The sequence below is a fragment of the Cervus canadensis genome, chromosome 13, assembly GCF_019320065.1.
Source record: "Cervus canadensis isolate Bull #8, Minnesota chromosome 13, ASM1932006v1, whole genome shotgun sequence".
In the NCBI taxonomy this organism is placed as follows: domain Eukaryota; kingdom Metazoa; phylum Chordata; class Mammalia; order Artiodactyla; family Cervidae; genus Cervus; species Cervus canadensis.
The window spans coordinates 69,872,938-69,896,836 of record NC_057398.1 but is presented as its reverse complement, the minus strand read 5'-3'; positions in this window follow the sequence as shown (position 1 = coordinate 69,896,836).

Below are 23,899 nucleotides of genomic sequence, written 5' to 3'. Positions count from 1 at the left end.
TTACTCAATCTCATGTCAATTGACTTGGTAATGCCATCCAACCATGTCATCCTCTGTTACCCCTTTCTTCTCTTGCCCTCAATCTTTCCCAGCATCAGGGTCTTTTCCAGTGAGTCAATTCATTGCATCAGGTGGTCAAAATATTGGAGCTTCAGTTTCAGTATCAGTCCTTTCAATGAACATTCAGGGTTCATTTCCTTTAGGATTGACTGGTTTGATCTCCTAGCTGTCCAAGGGACTCTCAAGATTCTTCTCCAGCACCATAGTTCAAAAGCATAAATTCTTCAGCACTCAGCCTTCTTTATGGTCCAACTCCACATCCATACGCGACTACTGGAGAAACCAAAGCTTTGACTAAACAGACCTTTGTCAGCAAAGTGATGTCTCTACTTTTTAATACACTGTCTAGGTTTGTCATAGTTTTTATCCAAGGAGCAAACATCTTTTAATTTCGTGGCTGCAGTCACCTTCTGCAGTTATTTTGGAGCCCAAGAAAATGAAATCTGTTACCTTTTCCACTCTTTCCCCATGTATTTTCCATGAAGTGATTGGACCAGATGTCATTTTTCAGTTTTTGAACGTTGAGTTTTAAGCCAGCTTTTTCACTCTCCTCTTTCACCTTTATCTAAGGCTCTTTAGTTCCTTTTCATTTTCTCCTATTAAGGTGGTATCATCTGCATATCTGAGGTTGTCGATATTTCTCTCAGCAATTCTGATTCCGGCCTGTGAGCCATTCAGCCCAGCATTTTGCATGGTGTATCTACAGATACGCTAAACAAGCAGGGTGACAACATACAGCCTTGTATATTTCCCAGTTTGAAACCAGTCTGTTGTTCCATGCCAAGATTTTACTGTTGCTTCTTGTCCTGCATACAGGTTTCTCAGGAGGCAGGCAAGGTGGTCTGGTATTCCCATCTCTTAATAAATACTGTAATAGTTATAAAAGAATCTGGCACAAGTCATATATTTACAAGAAAAAGACAAACTTGACCCTCTAAAGAGTATTCAGACTTGAGAATATCCTATACTTTTTATGTGGAATAATTTCTCCTCATTCTTCCACACCCTCCCCCTCATTATTTCCAAACTCATTTTACTAATTTCAGTTCAAGCAGTCTGAAAACACAAATATTTGCCTTTAGTGAATAAATTTAGAATTCAGCAGAAAATACAGACTTTCATGAACAGGAAAGAGACAACATAAAAAAGAAAAATCCTACTCATCATTAAAATCTACGATAAGAATAATTTCCTTTTCCTACTTGGATGTTTGATTTATAGCACTATTTGATATTTGACAAAGTTTTAGATACTGCCAAAACATTGAAATCCTTTATAGACAAAATATTCATACTTTCATTATATTCCATGGCTCTTTGTTTTTTTTTTTTTATTATTCAAAGAGCCAATCAGCTGGCTATACTTTAGTTCCAGCGGCTAGAAAGTAGTATGATTTAAAATCCCAGTGAGTTAATTTGATCATCTATTCATTTTGCTTCATATAATAGTCATCATGAAGAGTATAGAAAGAGTCAAACAATTTAATGTTTTTGTCTCTAGATACAATTTGTATGTTAATATTCATAGAAAAATATCCCATATACAATTATACAGTTCTGTCTGCATGGCTAATTTCTGAGTTTATACATTTATATAGCCTTTAATTATGCAAGTCAGATAAGATAGGAGATAACTACAAAGCTAATGTGTCATTTTTGTAAGAGTATCTTACTGGTAGATTACCACCTTTGTCAACATAATAATATTGGAGTGGGTAGCCATTCCCTTCTCCTGGGGATCGAACCCAGGTCTCCCGCATTGCAGGTAGGTTTGTTACCAGCTGAGCCAACAGGGAAGCTCAAGAATACTGGAGTGGGGAGTCTGTCCCTTCTCCAATAGATCTTCCCGACCCAGGAATTGAACTGGGGTCTCCTGCATTGCAGGTGGATTCTTTACCAGCTGAGCTACCAGATAAGCCCCCAATAATTGGATTTAATACAGCTTAAACACTAAAGCTTAGTTCTTCTTTTAACTTTATTTGTTAATGATATCTCTTAAGTAGTTAATCTGCCCCCATATCCCTAACCAAAAAAAAAAAAAAAAAAAATAGCCTTATATACGGAAAAAGTTTTGAACACAGTTTACCATTGATGTTTATTTTATTCATGCAGTTATTATTATAAAGTAAAAAAAACAGCTATTGTAATAGGTTTATCTTATACTCAATGGTAATTAAAATTGCAAAATAATACACTTGTGCTGACTAGCCCCACTAGATGTCTTACTTTTAGATAGATCAAAATTAATAGAATTTCTCTATTTATATAAACATGGCTTAAAATATTTGGAGAATATGTGAACTCTTAAATGTACTCTTCATTCATTCATAATTCAGTGTTTTTTTAATGTGTCACTGTATGCCATTTCTGCTCTTCTTGGAAAATAGATGTACTCTTGGGGCTTATTAATATATTCTGTAACATAAGTTAGCATATATGTGTTACTCTAGAGCAGTACATTTTTCCAGTTTCTAATCTAGACCTTTATAAAAAAAATGGAATTATATTGGTTTTAATATATATTAAGACTTTTGGTAACATTTAGATTTGTTATTTTAATTTCATTCTACTGAGGCTTTTTGAAACTAGTTTATACTTCCTGAATGAAGAGAGGACAGCGATTAAGAAAAAAAAAATCTGCATTTGTGTTTCTGGCCACCATGCAGTTCCAACAGTGCTGTCATGTCCAGTTCTTTGCGGCCCCATGGACTGTAGCCCACCAGGCTCCTCTGTCCATGGGATTTCTCAGGCAAGAATACTGGAGTGGGTGGCCATTTCCTTCTCTATAGGATGTTTCCAACCCAGCGATTAAACCCACATCTCTTTCAGCTCCTGCACTGGCAGGCAAATTTTTACCACTAGTGTCAATTCCAATAGCAGGACCTGGAATTGCCCTTTCCCTTTAAGTTGACTTTTTTTTCCAAAAAGTATGATAAACAGTTTCAAATACTAGAAACCAAGCAACACAGGAAATTGTTTCTGTAGAAAAAGGACATGAAGTTGGTGAATCCTCCTTTGGTCCAGGTTATTGCCTAGAGAGAATTTACATGTTTACGTGTTATAAAACAGAGAAGGAAAACTCACACAGAGCTTGGTGGACTTGCTGAGCTGAGGAGACTTGGACGTGTCACATTTAGATGACAACATAGTGGAGAGGAGGATGCTGGAACAAGAGGGGAGCCCAGGAGATATGCATTTAACTGTCTATTTGGTTCCTGAGCAGAGTTCTCAACTGTGCATGAATGGAAAGAAAGTTCCTCAGCGGGGGTAGGAACCACAGAAAACAAGTCAGCAGGAGAGTCTCTGGAGCTCACGTGACTTGGTGATAGTTCATTCTCTAATCAGCCAGAAAGAAAAATATTTTTAAAATTTATTTATTTTAATTGGAGGCTAATTACAATGTTGTAGTGGTTTTTGCCATACATCGACATGAATCAGCCATGGGTGTACATGTGTCCTCCCATCCTGAACACCCCTCCCACCCCCCTCCCCACCCCATCCTCTGGGTTGCCCCAGAGCACTGGCTTCGAGTGCCCTGTTTCATGCATGGAACTGGTTATCTATTTTACACATGGTAATATACACGTTTCATTGCTATTCTCTCAAATCATACCACCCTCGCTTTCTCCCACATAGTCCAAAAGTCTGTTTACATCTGTGTCTCTTTTGCTGTCTTGCATATAGGGTCGTTATTACCATCTTTCTAAATTCCATATATATGTGTTAATATACTGTATTGGTGTTTCTCTTTCTGACCTACTTCACTCTGTATAATAGGCTCCAGTTCATCCATCTCATAAGAACTGACTCAAATGCATTATTTTTTATATTCCAGTGAGGAATATTCCATTGTGTATATGCACCACAACTTCCTTATCCATTCATCTGCTGATTGACATCTAGGTTATTTTCATGTTCTAGCTATTATAAACAGTGCTGCAATGAACATTGGGGTACAATGTGTCTCTTTCAATTCTGTTTTCCTCAGTGTGTATGCCCAGCAGTGGGATCGCTGGGTTGTATGGGAGTTTTATTTCCAGTTTTTTAAGGAATCTCCACACTGTTCTCCATAGTGGCTGTACTAGTTTGCATTCCCACCAACAGTGTAAGAGGGTTCCCTTTTCTCCACACCCTCTCCAGCATTTATTGTTTGTAAACTTTTTGATGGCACCCATTCTGACAGGCATGAGATGGTACCTCATTGTAGTTTTGATTTGCATTTCTCTGAAAATGAGTGATGTTGAGCGTCTTTTCATCTGTTTGTTATCCATTTGTCTGTCTTTGGAGAAATATATGTTTAGTTCTTTGGCCCGCTTTTTGAGTGGGTCATTTGTTTTTCTGGTACTGAGCTGCATGAGCTGCTTGCATATTTTTGAGATTAATTCTTGGTCATTTGTTTCATTTGCTATTATTTTCTCCAATTCTGAAGGCTGTCTTTTCACCTTGCTTATAGTTTCCTTTATTGTGCAAAAGTTTTCAAGTTTATTAGGCCCCATTTGTTTATTTTTGTTTTTATTTCCATTACTCTGAGAGGTGGGTCACAGAAGATCTTGCTGTCTTTTATGTAAGAGAATGTTCTGCCTATGTTTTACTCTAAGAGTTTTGCAGTTTCTGGTCTTACATTTAGATCTTTAATCATTTTGAGTTTATTTTTTGTGTATGGTGTTGGAAAGTATTCTAGTTTCATTCTTCTACAGGTAGTTGACCAGTTTTCCCAGCACCACTTGTTAAAGAGATTGTCTTTTCTCCACTGTATATTTTTGCCCATTCTTTTTACTTATGGAAATGAAGCAGACAACCTTTTGGATAAAAAGCTTGACCAAAAAAAAAAAAAAAAAGAACTTGACAAAGGACCAAATGTCTAGCCATTATGGAAATCAAATCTTAACATTAAATTTTAGCAACACAAAAAAGAGGAGTCATTCAGTTCAGTACCTATGTTAGGATATATAGGTAGTAACGTAGGTCATTTAATACATTTAAATTATCTCATTTAATTTATCATGACCTTAATAATATAGGTGTTTTTTTAAAATGGGCCATGTTTTAAACATTTTAAGATCCCATAATTTATGAATTTATGCATATCATTAGGTAAAAAATGTACAAATTATCCTGCATAACTGTTTACATTGATATAACTAGGCAGATATAAACTGTAAACAGTTCCCCTTATACTCTGTAGGCAGACTATCTCTGAACATAAACCTGAATTAATTTTTCATTGTTAAATTAGAATATGTTTACAAAGGTCAGTTTCATAGACATGTGGAAATAAGAATTTGTTGTTGTTAGTCATTAAGTCCTGTCTGACTCTTTGCAACCCCATGGACTATAGCCTGTCAGGGTCCTCAGTCCTTGGGATTTCCCAAGCAAGAATACTGGAGTGAGTTGCCATTTCCTTCAACAGGGGATTTTCCCTACCCAAGAATCAAACCTGAGTCTCTGGCTTGGCAGGCAGATTCTTTATTACTGAATCACTAGGGAAGCCCCAGATATAAGGATACAGAATCAAATATTTTTACTTTTTGTAAGAAGTAAAAGCAGAGAAAGGAAATGCTAACTCTCATTGCTTGTAAACTGTTCCCATAGATCACATATTTCAGTTGAAAATAAATATTGTGATTAGGAAAGCCAGTTTTTAAGACAATGACAAGTTCCAGTATCCTATAAGTATAAATTCAGTGAAAGCTTAGAAATTTCTTTAGGTTTGTATATAAATGAAAAGCTATTTGTGTTTGTGAGTAAGCATGTGCATATTTGTGTATCTGTAAGCTGGATCATCCCTAGTTCTTAATAGTCCGTAAGAAACATCACTTGTAAAGGTAAAAAGTAATGCTTTCCTGACATGCTTATTTAGACCATCAGAAATTTCACTAGGCTCTTTTAAAATTTTTATTGGAGTATAGTTAATTTATAATGTTTCTTTAGTTTCAGGTGTACAGCAAAGTGAATCAATTATATATCACTCTTTTTCAGATTATTTTCCTATCTAAGGCATTACAGAGAATTGAGTAGGGTTTCCTGTGCTATGCAGTAAGTCCTTGTTAGTTATGTATTTTATATATGTGTACTCAGTTGCTAAGTCATGTCTGACTTTTTGCGACACCATGAACTGCAGCCCACCAGCTTACCCTGGCCTATTCTTGGGATTTTCCAGGCAAGAATAGTGGAGTGAGTTGCCACTTCCTCCTCCAGGGAGGCTTGCCAACCCAGGGATTAAACCTGTGTCTCCTGCATTGGCACACGGGTTCTTTACCATTCCGCCACTTGGGAAGTCCTATTTTGTATATTAGTGTGTATATGTCAGTCTCAATATTCCAACATATTCTCCCTTCTCCTTACCCCCTGGTAACCATAAGTTTGTTTTCTACATCTGTGACTCTATTTCTCTTTTGTAGATAAGTTCATTTGTACCCTGTTTTAGATTCCACATATCAGTTAAGTTCAGTCACTCAGTCCTGTCTGACACTTTGTGGCCCCATGGACTGCAGCACGCCAGGCTTCCTTGTCCATCACCAACTCCTGGAGTTTATCCAAACTCATGTCCATTGAGTCAGTGTTGCCATCCGACCATCTCATCCTCTGTCGTCCCCTTCTCCTGCCTTCATTCTTTCCCAGCATCAGGGTCTTTTTCAAATGAGTCAGTTCTTCACATCAGGTGGCCAAAGTATTGGAGTTTCAGCTTCAACATCAGTCCTTCCAATGAACACTTAGGACTTATCTCCTTTAGGATAGACTGGTTGGATCTCCTTGCAGTCCAAGGTATTCTCAAAAGTCTTCTCCAGAAACACAGTTCAAAGGCATCAATTCTTCAGCGCTCAGCTTTCTTTATAATCCAAATCTTACATGCATACATGACTACTGGAAAAACCATAGCCTTGACTAGATGGACATTTGTTGACAAAGTAATGTCTCTGCTTTTTAATATGCTGCCTAGCCTCATCATAACTTTCCTGCCAAGGAGTAAGCATCTTTTAATTTCATGGCTGCAGTCACCATCTTGCAGTGATTTTGGAGCCCAAAAATATAAAGTCTCTCACTGTTCCCACTGTTTCCCCATCTATCCGCCATGAAGTGATGGGGCTATATGGGATGATCTTAGTTTTCTGAATGTTGAGCTTTAAGTCAACTTTTTCACTCTCCTCTTTCACTTTCATCAAGAGGCTCTTTAGTTCTTCTTCCCTTTCTGCCATAGGATGATGTCATCTGCATATCTGAGGTTATTGATATTTCTCCTGGCAATCTTGATTCCAGCTTGTGCTTCCTCCAGCCCAGAGTTTCTCATGATGCACTCTGCATATAAGTTAAATAAGCAGGGTGACAATATACAGCCTTGACGTACTCCTTTTCCTATTTGGAACCAATCTGTTGTTCCATGTCCAGTTCGAACTGTTACTTCCTGACCAGCATACAGGTTTCTCAAGAGGCAGGTCAGGTGGTCTGGTATTCCCATCTCTTTCAGAATTTTCCACAGTTTATTGTGATCCACACAGTCAAAGGCTTTGGCATAGTCAATAAAGCAGAAATAGATGTTTTTCTGGAATTTTCTTGCTTTTTCAATGATCCAGCAGATGTTGGCAATTTGATCTCTGGCTCCTCTGCCTTTTCTAAATCCAGGCTGAACATCTCAAAGTTCACGGTTCATGTATTGTTGAAGCCTGGCTTGGAGAATTTTAACCATTACTTTACTAGAGTGTGAGATGAGTACAATTGTGCGGTAGTTTGAGCATTCTTTGGCATTGCCTTTCTTTGAGATTCCACATATAAATGATGTCATATGATATTTCTCTTTCTCTGTCTGACTTGCATCAATCAGTATGATGATCTCTAGGTGCATCCATATTCCTGCAAATGACACTGCTTCATTCTTTATTATGACCGAGTAACATTCTACTTATATAGTACCACATCTTCAACCATTCATGTGTTGATGGACATTTAAGTTGCTTCCAGGTCCTGGCTATTGTAAAGAATGCTGCAGTGAACACTGGGGTGCATGTATATTTTTGAATTACTGTTTTCTTTGGAAATATGCCCAGGAGTGGGATTGCTGGATCATATGGTAGCTCTACTTTTAGTTTTTTAAGAAACCTCCATACTGTTCTCCATAGTGTCTGTACCAATTTACTTTCCCACCAACAACACAGGAAGGTTCCTTTTTCCCCACACCCTCTCCAGCATTTATTATTTTTGGATTTTTTTTTTTTATAATGGCCATACTGATCAGCATGAGGCAATACCTCATTGTATTTTTGATATGGTTTTTTTATAATAATTAATGATGTGTTTTAAACCATTTGTATGTCTTCTTTGGAAAAATGTCTATTTAGATTTTCCACCCAATGTTTTTTGCATGTATTGTTTTTCTTTTTGCAATTGAGCTGCATTAGCTGTTTGTATATTTTGAAGATTAACCCCTTGGACATTGCTTCATTTGCAAATAACTCTATCCCATTGTGAGGGTAGCCTTTCCATTTTGTTTGTGGTTTCCTCTGCTATCCAAAGCTTTTATGTTTAGGATTTTGTTTTTAAAAACTATTTGCACTTAAATAATGAGGAAATACTTTTAAAGTAGTTAAAATAATGGCTTATTAAGAATGGATGAAGATATGTTTTTGTGAAAATTACTTAGTTTGCTAAAATTGACTTGTATAAAAGAACAAAAGCCACAAACCATTGATAATATGTAACATTGTTACTGCATTAAATAAATAACTTTAATTTTTGAATTAAGCCCTAAAAGTCAGTACGAAAATCAATGACTAAAAGTCAGTGACTAATAACATTTAATTTTTTTTCACACATAGACCGATTTTGTGTGTGTGTGTGTGTGTGTGTGTGGCATTTTGCATAGTTATTCAGGAACCAATATTCCCTCCAACCTGGGCTTTTCCATTATATGGAACTTCAGAGTCTTCTGCTTGGCCAGATACTCTGCATCTAGGTACTAGAAACTCTGCCTCTCCAAAATGCAGAGCAATAAAACATGACAGAATTTGTAGAAGGCTTCTATGGGCCAGGACCCAGTATAGAGCACATCACTGATGTTCACATTTTATTACTCCAAACTCAGTCTCGCAATCAGACTTCACCTTACAAAGTAAGCTGGCTAAAGAAATGTATTGGGATTGCCAAACACTTCAACTTCATTCAAGTGTTTATGTAAGATGGTATAGAAACCGCAAATGGACTTTTTGGCCAACCCAATAGCTATGTTACACTAATGTTTGGTCTTAAATGGGATTTGTTGGATCTAATTCTGATCATTAGATCAATTCATATCAGTTTCCAGAGATAATAATTTCATTAACTTAGTATTAAGTAACTCAACACATGTTTATTAAGTGCCTTCTGTGTACCTGTAATATTTACTCTCAGTGATGTGCTAATTGTAGGGTAACCAACCACCTCATTTGCGCAGAGCTGATGAGGTTTCTTGGGACTTTATGTGCTAAAACTGGAATAATCCTAGGCAAAACAAAGTGAATGCCCTAGATATATATATATATATATATTTTTTTTTTTAAATTACCATTAGGAACATATGCTATCAGTGTCTAATAGTAGTCCATGCTTATTGTAAAATATTAGAAAATGCAGAAAAAATGAAATTTTGATTGCAGATAAGTATTAATATTTAGGTACATAGCTCTGTAATTACTTTATGTAAATGAGCTGATAAAACACAAAGAGGTTTTCCATCTAATACTTCTCTTTGTAGAAGCTGATTTTGCTTACAATTCAGTGAATACATGTCTTTAACATTATTTTAATATCTCTGAAGCATTTTAATGCATGAATTCTCAGTTATTTGTCATGTTAGCATTTCACTATCAGACATTCATTTCAGTTTGTGATAGCTAGAAGCCTGGACTGAATTAACATGTCACGTGCTGCTAGTGGTAAACAAACTGTCTGCCAATGCAGGGGACTTAAGAATCAGATTTGATCCCTGAGTCAGGAAGATCCCCTAGAGGAGGACATGGAAACCCACTATGGTATTCTTGCCTGGAAAATCCCATGGACAGAGGAGCTTGGTGGGCTACAGTCCATAGGGTCGCAAAGAGTCAGACACGACTGAAGTAACTTAGCATGCACACACATATATGTTTGGGATATTTATGTCAAGTCAAAAGTGGTGGATGTTTATACAGCATATAATCCATGTGTGGCTGTTATTGGGAGAGTATTACAGGGACAGGAGCAATAGGAGGTACACCACTGCATTCTGGGAAATACCCATCATTCTGCTTCAGGGTGAGAGGTTTTTAATCTACTTGATGGAGGCAACTACACTTGCTTCTTTGATGCATCAGGGACTGGCTTTCTTGCTCAGAAGTTGCCATTATATGGCCTCTTGAAACCTCAGTCTCCAGTCCTGCTTTACTACCTCACATTCTATCAAAATGGTTGACAGTGAGTGGAGCCTGTGTCTTCATACACTGTGGGCTTCAGGTCCTGACTGGTCTCACCTGTGCTCTGAAGGGCTGGGCTTAGCCCTTCAGTCTCAGACAAGTTCATCTTTTCCTCTCATCTGTATAAATAGGTCACAACATGTACCACTAGCATTACATCATGGAAATACAGAGTGAGTTTATTTGCAAAAAAAAAAAAGTTACTAGTAATAAATTGGTAGGGCATACATGAAGTCCCAGATTTTCAGTACTCACAAGATGGTCTGCAGGAACCATGGCCAATATCCCAACTGAAAGACACTCATAGTCATCCCACTTATTTATACAGATAGGGGTAGGAGACACTAGGAGTCATGGGACAGTGGAAGTCCCTGATCCAGGACGTATCCTCATGAATATTAAGATTTCTCCTGAGCTTAGCGACTGGAATCAGCCTAATGTCTTCTTGATTCAAGTCAACTGCTGAACTGTTTCTCCACTGAACTACTAAAAATGGGCAGAAAAACCAACCACCAAAATTGTCTAGATTTGACTCTCCTCCCTCCCAGAGGTAACATCATTTAAATAACACTGGTGGTATCTTTGATTGAATGTCTGATAGAACATATCTTTAAAATACCTTGCATATAAGACCCATTTGGAGCTATTTTGCCAACTTTATAATCTTCATTGCCCTTATTAATGAGAATAAAGATTAATTATGTTGCTGTATTTGTAATGATTAGGCAGGCTGACATATCTGAAAATAAACCCCTTAATAAACAGATGTTACAATTTCAAGAAGTACAGTTGGGCAGGGATGAACAGTGAGTCTCCAGAGTCATAGTGATATTTTTAAGTATATTGAAAAAATCAAGGGAAAAACCTAAGAGCTGTGTGCTGAGAAAACCTGAGGGAAGAAAGACTAATTCACACTGTCAGCTGTCTTCTTCACAACAACTGCTGTCATGTTTTTCCTTGATATCCTTTATTAAAAACAGAGCAACATATAAAACATGGACAAAAAATCAGTGTAAACACATAAAAGGAAAACATAAACAATGGAAAAGTATTTTTAAATTAGAAGTGGATAGTAAAGTTTTGGAAAATTATAGACAAAGAAATGTAGGATGGAAGAAATCTTTAAAAACTAAAATGGCATTAATTGTAAAAACATTAGTCCTTTTTATTGGAGTGTAGCTGATTTACAATGTTTGGTTAGCTTTTGAGAGGGTAATAGGCAGGAAGGCCAGGGGTCTCCAAACAGAGGAAATAGGCTGCACGTGCCAGACATTTTTATCTCTCTTAAGCAGCAGGAGGAAACAAACCAGCGATAATTTTTTTCCTTCTCTATACAAATTTAAAAGGAGGTTTCTCTTAAAATGCAGTGTTGCCATGACACCTGGTTTCACCTGAAGCTAACTACTCTCAAACCTTGAGTTAACCAATACATTTCTTTTTCTTATGGAAATGTTGTCTTAAGCTATGTTAATGTGCTATGCATTTACCCCAGACTCTAAGTTCCGCCAAATGGCCTAACCTACTTACTCAGATATTGTTCCCCTAATCTATGTAAATGAAACTATTTGTTTGGTAATCTGCCCTTCTACAAGATTCAAGTCAATCGTTTTATGGCCAGGGATGAATTATCTGGTGCCATTCTAAATTCTAAGACATTCCTTTCTTTTCATTAACAGACTGTGAGTGACTATATAACTTACAGCTAAAGACTAGGAGGGGGGTACTCTTTTTGTCCCCTTCTGATGCCTATGTCAGAAGCTTTCTCTATCTCCTTTATACTTTAATAAAATTTTATTACACAAAAGTTCTGAGCGATCCAGCCTCGTCTGTGGCCCCAGATTGAATTCATCTCCTCCGGAGGCCAAGAATCCTGCGTCTCATCGTTCAGCAACAACCTTTCACTTTAGGTGTACAGCACAGAAATTCAGCTTTGTATATGTGTGTGTATATATGTGTATGTATATATGTTTATAATTTTTCAGATTCTTTTCCCTTATAAATTATTACAAAATATTGAGTATAATTCCCTGTGGTATATGGTGGGTCCTTATTGCTTATCTATTATGTGTATAGTAGAGTGTATATGTTAATCACAAACTCCTAATTTATCCCTCCCCTTCTCTGCATAAGTTTGTTTTCTATATCTGTGGCTCTCTAACTGCTTTATAAATAAGTTCATTTGTATTTCTTTTTTTTTTTTTTCATTTATTTTTATTAGTTGGAGGCTAATTACTTTACAATATTGTAGTGGTTTTTGCCATACATTGACATGAATCAGCCATAGATTTACATGTGTTCCCCATTCCGATCCCCTCTCCCGCCTCCCTCCCCATCCCATCCCTCTGGGTCTTCCCAGTGCACCAGCCCTGAGCACTTGTCTCATGCATCCAACCTGGGCTGGTGATCTCTTTCACCCTTGATAGTATATTTGTTTCAATGCTATTCTCTCAGAACATCCCACCCTCACCTTCTCCCACAGAGTCCCAAAGTCTGTTCTGTACATCTGTGTCTCATTTTCTGTTTTGCATACAGGGTTATCATTACCATCTTTCTAAATTCCATATATATGTGTTAGTATACTGTACTGGTCTTTATCTTTCTGGCTTACTTCACTCTGTATGATGGGCTCCAGTTTCATCCATCTCATTAGAACTGATTCAAATGAATTATTTTTAATGGCTGAATAATATCCCATGGTGTATATGTACCATAGCTTCCTCATCCATTCATCTGCTGATGGGCATCTAGGTTGCTTCCATGCCCTGGCTATTATATAAACAGTGCTGTGCTGCATTTCTTTTTTAGATTCTCTATATAAAGGTACCATATGATATTTGTCTTTTCTTGTCTGGCTTGCTTCACTTAGTGTGATAGCCTCTAGATCCATCAATGTTTCTGTAAATGGCATTATTTCATTCATTTTTGTGGCTGAGTAACATTCTAGTAATATTCCACATCTTTATCCATTCCTCTGTAGGTGGACATTTAGGTTGCTTCCATTTCATGGCTATCATAAATAGTGCTGCAGGGAACATTGGGGTGTATGGCTCCTTTTAATTGAAATTATTCACATTAATATTTTAATAAATTAAACTTAGATATTTAAAAATAAGAATATAAACTTGAAATTTAAAACTAATTCAAAAACCTAAAGTTAAAGGACGTTAACATTCAGATAAGATATATCAGTGTTGAAAAATCATGTTAAAAGAGAAAAGTTTAAGATTTTATGACAATTTGTGGTACTATAAGATATTTTAAAAAAGAAATTTGATGAGTGTATGCACACATAACATACTGCTGCTGCTGCTGCTGCTGCTGCTAAGTTGCTTCAGTCGTGTCCAACTCTGTGCAACCCCAGAGACGGTACCCACCAGGTTCGCCCGTCCCTGGGATTCTCCAGGCAAGAACACTGGAGTGGGTTGCCATTTCCTTCTCCAATGAGTGAAGTGAAAAGTGAAAGTGAAGTTGCTCAGTCGTGTCCGACTCTTAGCGACCCCATGGACTGCAGTCTACCAGGCTCCTCTGTCCATGGGATTTTCCAGGCAGGAGTACTGGAGTGGGTTGTCATTGCCTTCTCATAACATACTAGGAGTAGACAAATAAGATACGAAACACTATGTATACTTCTTTATCTGCCACCTCCAAATACTCCTGTGTATGTGAGGATTGTCATTCCCCTAGGAAGAGAGAGATTTCCTCCAGCTACAGTCAAGTTAGACCCTATTTTTCATCATGTTTCTTAATAAATGCGTAATAGGTAGAGGGGAGGGAATAAAGAAGAGGAAATACAAACACAGGGGCACACGTGCAGCATATGAGTGGCAAAGTGTCTGACACAATTTGTCTTCTCCTAGAATTTATTACAGTGCTTAAGTGGAGTTTATTACAGTGCTTAATTTTAATTTCAGAAAATGAAATGACAGAGGAAAAAAAAGCAATAGTAACAAAAGATGACTTTACATTTTAATAGGATTATTCTCTAACTTCAGTGGACCTTGTGATAACCTTAAGAGCTGTGCAAATGCAGATTTTGAGTCCATGGAATAAAAATTTCAATAGGTTAGTATGGTTGTTGCCAGAGAATGTTCATTTTTTATGCTCTTCAACTTAAAGTTTAAGAAACGCTACTATATTCCTTCAAGAAGAGCCTGCAATTCCAGGGAGTCTTCAGCTCAGTTCAGTTCAGTCGCTCAGTCATGTCTGACTCTTTGCGAGCCAACAGACTGCAGCACACCAGGCCTCCCTGTCCAACTCCTGGAGTTTACCCAAATACATCTCCGTTGAGCTGGTGATGCCATCCAACCATCTCATTCTTGTTTTCCCCCTCTCCTTCCTCCTTCAATCTTTCCCAGCATCAGTGTCTTTTCAAATGAGTCAGTTCTTTGTATCAGGTGGCCAAAGTATTGGCATTTCAGATTCAACATCAGTCCTTCCAATGTACACTCAGGACGATCTCCTTTAGGATGGACTGGTTGGATCTCCTTGCAGTCCAAGGGACTCTGAAAAGTCTTCTCCAACACCACAGTTCAAAAGCATCAATTCTTCAGCACTCAGCTTTCCTCATAGTCCAATACTCACATCCATACATGACTACTGGAAAAACCATAGCCTTGACTAGACCGACCTTTGTTGACAAAGTAATGTCTCTGCTTTTTAATATGCTGTCTAGGTTGGTCATAACTTTCCTTTCAAGGAGTGTCTTTTAATTTCATGGTGGCAGTCACCATCTGCACTGATTTTGGAGTCCCCCAAAATAAAGTTTTCCATTGTTTCGCCATCTATTAACCATGAAGTGATGGGTCCCACGTCTCCATTTATGAAGCAAAAATGGAAAGTCTGTACGGTGTTTTTAAAATGTGTTTGCTGTAGTCAAAAACTTTAAATTTTCACTACAATTAGTCCTTGGTAGAATGGCCGTAAGGACTTTTTCCAATACCAAGGTAATATGAGCAATATTTTATTGGTTGACACAGTTGGTACAACTTATTATTGTAATTTTCAACCAATCAATTTTTAACCTTGTTGAAAATTGCAAGGTTCATGTGAATGAATGTTGCTCAGTCATATCGAACTCTTCGCAGTTCCATTGATTGCATCCCACCAGGCTTCTTTGTCCTGGGAATACTCCAGGTAATAATTCTGGAGTGGGTTGCTGTTTCCCTCTCCAGAGGATCTTTTGACCCAGGATCAAACCCGGATCTCCTGCATTGCAGGCAGATTCTTTACCTTCTGAACTATCAAGGTTAATGAATAAATTAAAAATAGATTTTTATTTAAAACATAAATACAAGTTTCTACAAGGCATTTATTGACTTGCACTAAAAAACATTAAGATTTCTATTCTCTCAAGGAATCTGCTACTGAAACTTGTCTGACTTTTTGTTTTTATTAAGTGTAGTTTTATTTAAAAGTATGGTTTCATAATTTTGAGTTCCACATCCCATCGCTTTAACACTTATAAACAAAATTAAAAAAAAAAAAAATCAAAATTGCACCTGAAAAGACCTAATTGGAGGAGACTGCTATGGGAAAGAGCAGTCAGTGAGCCACAGCCCTGATCAAATTCCCTTGAGCTGAAATAGTAGAGATCCTTTCTGTGCAGAAGACATAGTTCCTCATTTAGCTCATTTGGTAATGCCTGCTTCCTTTTGGGGGAAGAAATCTCTTCACCGACTTCCTCCAGAGACCTTGATTCCACTTTTGGGATGATCTATAGCTCAGTCACCTCCACAGCAGAAACAGAAGCAGGATTTGAGTATGCACCTGTCTTGGTGTCTACAAAGCTTTTACAACCTCTATACTGTTGTGGTATCTTTAAGGGCCCAAGAGTTTCTTTAGGGGTTGAATAACCAGAGAATATTTCAGGTTAGACTTTTTATCTCTGTGGCAATAAATTCCCCAAAATTAATAGGCCAGCTTCTTGGCTTCTGGGCAGTTCTGCAAACAGGCAATCATAGGCAAATGCTGTACAGACATAAAGTCTCAAGACCCTGGTCTTTTATTCACTGGACTCGGTATTATGGCCACCACCACCACCAGCTGACTGGTAGCTCTTCTGAGGCCATCTGAGGCAAATAACTCTCCTATTCAGATCTCTGCTGTGTTGGCCCTGATGCTTGGTATAGGACTCTATGTGGAGGTGTTTAAAAAAATGCTTGGGGAACTCTTATGTTAATGACACCACTATGAGCACCTCTTTATCATTGTTTCTTTTTGTGATATAGGTGGTTTTAAAACAGCAAACCTTACTCAGATCATGGAAAAGAGATCACCCTGAGCAGACATATTCCTTTCATTTCTGTTTATAAGTTATTTCTACGATTTCCAAAACTAGTAGAGAAGCAACAAACATCAAGACCAGAGCACCACGGTGCTGTTTACTAAAGTTTTGATCAAATATTTTCCTACAGTGCAATAAAGATTATTGCTTTGTCCATGTGCAAATTTAAGTCTTTGATGCCTACTAAGTTAATGCCATAGATTTTTATTTAAGTGTAGCATTTCTAACATTGACTGTTGTTGTTCAGTCGCTCAGTCATGTCTGACGCTTTGTGACCCCATTTCTTCTGCATACCATTTCTTAGAACCATTAGACCAGATTTACTGGATCCCAGGGGATGGAAACCCCCGCTGTTGCCAGAAGACATCCTGACATTAACCCTGGCAACTTCATGTCTCAGCATAGTATAGAGTAGAGAGACATGATTTGGTTGGAACAGCTTCAGGATGTATTATTGCCTACATTCCAAGCTACCAAACCTTAGATGTCAAGCAATGCCCAGAACAAATTAGTCTCAGAGAGCCAAGCTTACACAGTTATTTTGTTAACTATAAAATATTTTCTTCAATTTTATTCCCATGGAAACCCCAAAATAAAAATTGCCCAAGGAAAGATGTCTAACATTTAGCCTGTCCATAGGTCTTTACTTATCTATAGACGTTTCACTCTAGCTGCATCTCTATTTGCCATATTCTGTTCATGAAAAAAAAAAAAAAAAAAACACAACTAAATCACCTGGATTTTACTTGGTAACTAGTGAAGTGGTCCTCCTTGGGGCTGATGATCACCTGAGGTCGTGTTGAAAAAGTTAGGTGTCCTTTGGTGGTTATAATGATCGGGGATCCTTATTGATATTCAGTTGTCAAGGACAAGGAGTTCTAACTCCAGCCTTCCGGAAATGATCAGGAGAGTCATATAGTCACTTGTATAGAAAATATGAATATTTTGTGAAAAATGGTTTATAATTATCTGATCCTAAATCCTAACTTGGGCTTCCCTGGTGTCTCAATGTTAAAGAATCCCTCTGCCAAGGTAGGAGAGGCAAGACACTTGGGTTTGATCCCTGGATCAGAAAGATCCTCTGGAGTAGGAAATGGCAACCTACTCTAGAATTCCTGGCTTGAAAACCCCATGTACAGGGGACCCTGGAGGGCTACAGTCCATGGGGTTGAAAAGAGTCTGACACAACTGAAGTGACTAAACAACAATAAATCCTAACATAATATAACCTCTAAAAACTTTTTTTTGCACAGCTTTAATAGACACTGAATTTTCCAGGAATGGATTTACATTGAAATAAGTTTGTACTTTGACCTGAATCTTTATCAAGAGTTGTTCTTAATTTAGAAAATAAAAGTATCGTATCATGGAGGACACTGGCATGCATGGTAGAATTTTAAATGTATTAGACTGCATTCCATGTTGTGTGCTCAGTCACTCAGCTATGTCTGACTCTTTGTGACTTCATGGACTGCAGCCTGCCAGAGTCCTCTGTCCATGGGATTTCTCAGACAAGAATACTGGAGTTGGTTGCCATTTCATCCTCTAAGGAATGCATTCCATGTTAAGATCTTTCATATAAATATCACACTACTTTTTTTTTTTCTGTGACATTTCTTTTTCTAGTATAACAGTATATACATTCATAATAATTTAATTAATCTATTATTTTATAAATAATTTTTGTTTCCAGTGTTTGCTATTATCTTTTCCAAAAGCTTACTGTAATTATTTTTGGACATGTCTACATGCTGAAGTATTTGTGTCTTCCCAAAATTCCTATGTTGATATCCTAACCCTCAACATGATGCTATAGGAAGTGAAGTCTTCGGGATTTGATGAGGGTGTGAGTGGGAAGCCCTCATGAGCAGGATTAGTACCCGTGTAGATAAGTTCTGAATGATCTCCTTCCTCCCTTCCACCCTGTGAGGTTACCACTAGAAGGTGCTTTGTACAAACTGGGAATTCAGTTCTCACCAGAATCTGACCATACTGGACTCTGATCCTGGACTGCCAGACTCCAGAACTATGAGAAATAACGTCTGATGTTTACAAGCCACACAACATATGGTATTTTTGTGAGTCAAGTTGGCCCATGACTCTGCTTTAAACAATGACAAGACTTTACAGATATTCACCTGGACTTTCTGTTATAAAGTTTGGGCAGGAACGGTATTCAGGATATTTAGTCACTCTAATGTCACAGGCACGCCTTATGAGGATGGAGGCCAGCAATCAGCAACTTACTTAGGTGGTTTGAGTTATTTCTGTTTTCTAAATGTATGCATTTATTGCTATAAACTTTTGCTAAGAACTACTTTTGTAGAGTGTGCCTCTTAGGTTTCGGCGTGTGGTATGTCCATTTTCATTTCTTTCTCAGTATTATTTGAGTTCCCTTTTTGATTTCTTCTTTGACCCACTGGTTTTTCAGGAGTGTGTTGTTTAGTTTCAATGTGTGTTGTTTAGTTTCAACATGTCTGTACATTTTCCAACTTTTCCTCTTAATGTTGATTTCTAGTTTCATACCATTGTGATCAGAGAAGACACTTGGTTTGATTTTAATATTTCTAAACTTTCTACGACTTTTCTGCCCAATCTCAGGATCTATCATGGAGACTGTTCCATGTTCACTTGAGAATAATGTATATTCTGCTGCTGTTGGATGAATATACATATATGTGTAATGTATAAATGATACATATATGATCCACTTAGTCTAAAGTATAGTTCAAGTCCAACATCTCCTTGCTGATTTTCTGTATGGATGATCTATTGATTGTTGAAAGGGAGGTATCCAAATACTCTACTATTCTTGCATCATTGTCTATCCTTTCAGTTCTGTTAATATTCACTTAGTATAAACAGGTGTTCTAATGTTGTGTGTGTATATATTTACAATGTTATATTTCTGATGAGTTGAACTGCACTGAATTAAGTTTTTATGTCTGCATGGTTTATTTCTCTGTTTTCTTTAAAGTTGAAGTGGGCCTTTTATAGACATCATATCATTGAGTCTTCTCCATCACCTTCTCTGATCTTTACTAGTTGTCTTCAGGTGGGAGATAATACTTGCCATTGGTCCAATTTATATCTAGGTCTTTCTCCTTCCTTGTTTGGATACACCTACTCCATGCTTCTTGTTCCCTCTTGTGACAGAATTCTTAAGCTTTTATATTTTCTCTAGATCTTACCACTTATCAGTCCAGCTGCTGAAAACCTGTCTTTTTTTTTTTTTTTCTTACAGGCAGCACTTCAGTTCACTTGTGGTTTCTCCTTTGACCACACATCCTGGCCTTTTTTCTGTGTGTACTCCCTTTCTACCACAACTCGTTCTCCCTGCAGCCCACAGAAGCACACACAAGGAGCCGGACTCAGAGTGGGAGGTGGTTTGGATTGGCAGTTAGCACATCACTGTTGCTATGAGGGCCTGCTAAGGGTCATCCTTGTGTGAGGATTTTCCAGTGACTCCTGGATGGGTTTCCTGTTAGAGGTCAGAACACAAGAGGGACCGCATCCATTTGGCAAATGACAGTATTCTTATCTGCCTCGCTCAGGAACCCCTTCCTCCTCCTAGTCCTGGGGGTCCTACCTCCATACTTGGTGCTGTGGGAGAGAAATGAGTTTTTATAGAAGTGTTCTGCAAACTAGGGAAGTCAGGAGCTCACTCATGCTCTCCCATCTCCCAGGGGAAAAGTCACCATTGGCTAGTTCAACTACACACTGCACCTCCTGGGGGAAGGGTGATGATGGCAAAGTTCTTCTTACCCTCTCCAGTGTCTCCAAACTTGTATATATCTTTTTTATTCCAGTGAAGTGCTGGAAGCTGTCCTTAGTAACCTGGACTTCTACAAAGTTTCCTTTATCTGTGGGTATCTGACCAAGTTAGCAATCTCTAGTTTTCCATGACTGTGGCCAGGAAAGATTGAGCAGGTTTGCATATTCCTACTGGTTTTGCTGCTTATCTGAGTCCTGTCTGCCTGGTGCACGGGTGGGTGATACTCTTCCCAGGCCCTTACTCCTCCCAGATCCCTTGGCAGATGGTGTTGGATTCAGTATCTTCCATTGAGATACCTTTATTCATAGATGGATGCTGAATTTTAGTTCTTAAATGGTGGGGCAGATAGGAGGGACTCTCATACTGCCTCGATGCTGACATCACTCACTGTAGGACACTTTACTTAACTATTTATCCATTGAGAGAGATCTAGGTTGTTTCAAGTTTTTGACTTTTATGAGTAAAGCTTTTATAAACCTTTATGTTCAAGTTTTTATGTTGATACATATTTTTATTTCTCTAGGACTAATGTTTAAGAGTGCAATTATTGGATTGTATGGTAGTTACTTGCTGAGTTATTTAAGAAACTAAACTGTTTTCTAGAAGCTCCTTTTTTCATATTCCTATCAGCAATGTTTGAGTTGCTGTCTGTTCTTACCAACATTTGGTATTGTCACTAGTTTTTTTCCAAAAGCCACATAGATGTGATATCTGTTGTGGTCTTGATTTGCATTTTTCTAAAGTCTAACGAAGTTGAACATGTTTTCATGTACTCATTTGCCATCTGCATATCATCTGTGGGGAAATGTCCCTTCTTATCCTTTGCTCATTTTCTAATTGGATCATTTTTACCTCTTGAGTTTTGAAAACACTTTACACAATCTAACAAAAGATAGATACTATCTTTATTCAATGTGTAGCTTGTATATATTTTCTGCTAGAGTAGCTTGTATATATTTTCATTCTCTTAACTGTACTTTCACAGACCAAATGCTTTTAAGTTGGAAGTACAGTTTGTCAGTACTCATATAAGCTATAAAATTTTGGGCTCCAAAATCACTGCAGATGTGACTGCAACCATGAAATTAAAAGACGGTTTCTCCTTGGAAGAAAAGCTATGACCAACCTACACAGCATATTAAAAATCAGAGACATTACTTTACCAACAAAAGTCTGTCTAGTGAAAGTTATGGTTTTTTCAATAGTCATATGGATGTGAGAGTTCAAATATAAAGAAAGCTGAGTGCCAAAGTATTGATGCTTTTGAACTGTGGTGTTGGAGAAGACTCTTGAGAGTCCCTTGGACTTAAAGGAGATCCAACCAGTCCATCCTAAAGGAAATCAGTCCTGACTATTCATTGGAAGGACTGATGCTGAAACTGAAGGAAGCTCCAATACTTTGGTGACTTGATGTGAAGAACTGACTCATTGGAAAAGACCCTGATGTTGGGTAAGATTGAAGACAGGAGGAGAAGGGGAAGACAGAAGATAAGATGGTTGGATGGCATCACCAACTCAGTGACCATGACTTTGAGAAAGCTCCAGGAGTTGGTGATGGACAGGGAAGCCTGGCATGCTGCAGTCCATGGGGTCACAAAGTCAGACACGCCTGAGCAACTGAACTGAACTGAACAGTATGACAGTACTTTTATATATTATACTTCTAGTGTCAAGTTTAATGTGAGGATTAAAAGGATTTATGCCTTCCCTAGATCACAGTGTTACTTCTATATGCTTTTTCTAAAAAGGTAGGGGCTTCCCTGGTGGCTCAGACAGTAAAGCATCTGCCTCCAATGTTGGAGACCTGGGTATGAACCCTGGGTTGGGAAGATCCCCTGGAGGAGGGCATGGCAACCCACTCCAGTATTATTCTTTTTATTATTTTTTTTTTCCAGGTGGATTCCTTACTGACTGAACCACCAGGGAAGCCCTATTTTTTTTTAACTATAGTAACTATAATTTATAAATATAGATAGATTTCAAATTTTGTGTATATATATACATATATATCCAAATTATAGATACAGATAGATATAAAAAGATCCATAGATAGGTCCTAATTTTTAGTCATTCCATCATTATATCATGGTACATGATAAAATATTTCATACTTTCAGTAATTTGTTTGTTACATTTATATGAATCTTATAGTCAGACTTATTGAGCTTTAAAACCTGAATTTGGCAATTATAGCTGGTCAGACTTACTTTTGCTATGATTTTCTCAAATTAGAAAGTGAGGTTTAAAGTGAGAAAAATATATTCAAAATCCCAGCAGAAGCCTAGCAAAAAAGTATGATATCAATTATTTTATTACCTAATTGTAAAAATGTTTACCCTGTACTTTTAAAAATAATTTTCTGATTATTTTTCTCAAATTTTTGAGTGGCAGGGTTGATTTGACTATGGAGGAAAAACAGTCTGAGATTAAAGGAAATAATACAGTATCATTCATCAGTGCCTAATGGATATGCAGAAACCCTGAGTAAACTTGTTTGCAGCTTTCCATATAAAATAAATGAATAATAAAATAATAATAACCTGATTGTAAAAAAAAAAACTGCTATTGAAGTTTATTTGCACTCATGATATACCTGAGGGGAAAATGTATTAGAAAATGATATATTTGGGCTGTTTTTTTGTTTGTTTGTTTTCCTATAATAAATAGCCTCTGATACTCTATAATCTTCTTGGGTTTTCCTCAAGCTATCACATTAAGTAGAATCCATGTATTCTGCCCCAATTGTAACATTCCTGGAGTCCCACTTCAGAACTGCAGTGAACTATTTCTAAAGGCAGTTAACCAGCGATCAGAAGGCAATCACCTACTATTAAGCAGTACATCAACAGATAGCACAGTGAAAGCAACTTATTTTCTTATCATTGTATTTGCCATCCCACAGAGGGAGGTGCAGTAATTATCGATACTCGTTTCTCTTCATTGTAGAGGTAAAATGGAGCAAGGAAAATTACCTCAGATATAGTCCCTCAAATAATTAAACTCTTCTAAAGGCCCTGAGTACTCACTGTTTAGAGAATTTGAAATTAAATCTTTGGTGGAGCTGCATAAAATAGATGATGAGATTTCTTCTCTCTATTAGTGTATAAAATGTCCATGGAAAATCAAATGAAAGAGGTTATACTCTTTATATTTTATGTACTATATAGTAACCATTTTTTCTCATTGATTCAAATTCTGTGGTGAGTTTGAATTGTGCAATTTAAATATAATTGTTTAAATAAAATTTGTAGAAACAAGTTGAACAGTATATGTGATTTTTATTGGAGTGATTATTTATAGTTTACCACTACTTCTGATGTATAATTTTTCAAAAGAAAATACTGGGGGAGAAACAGACATGTTC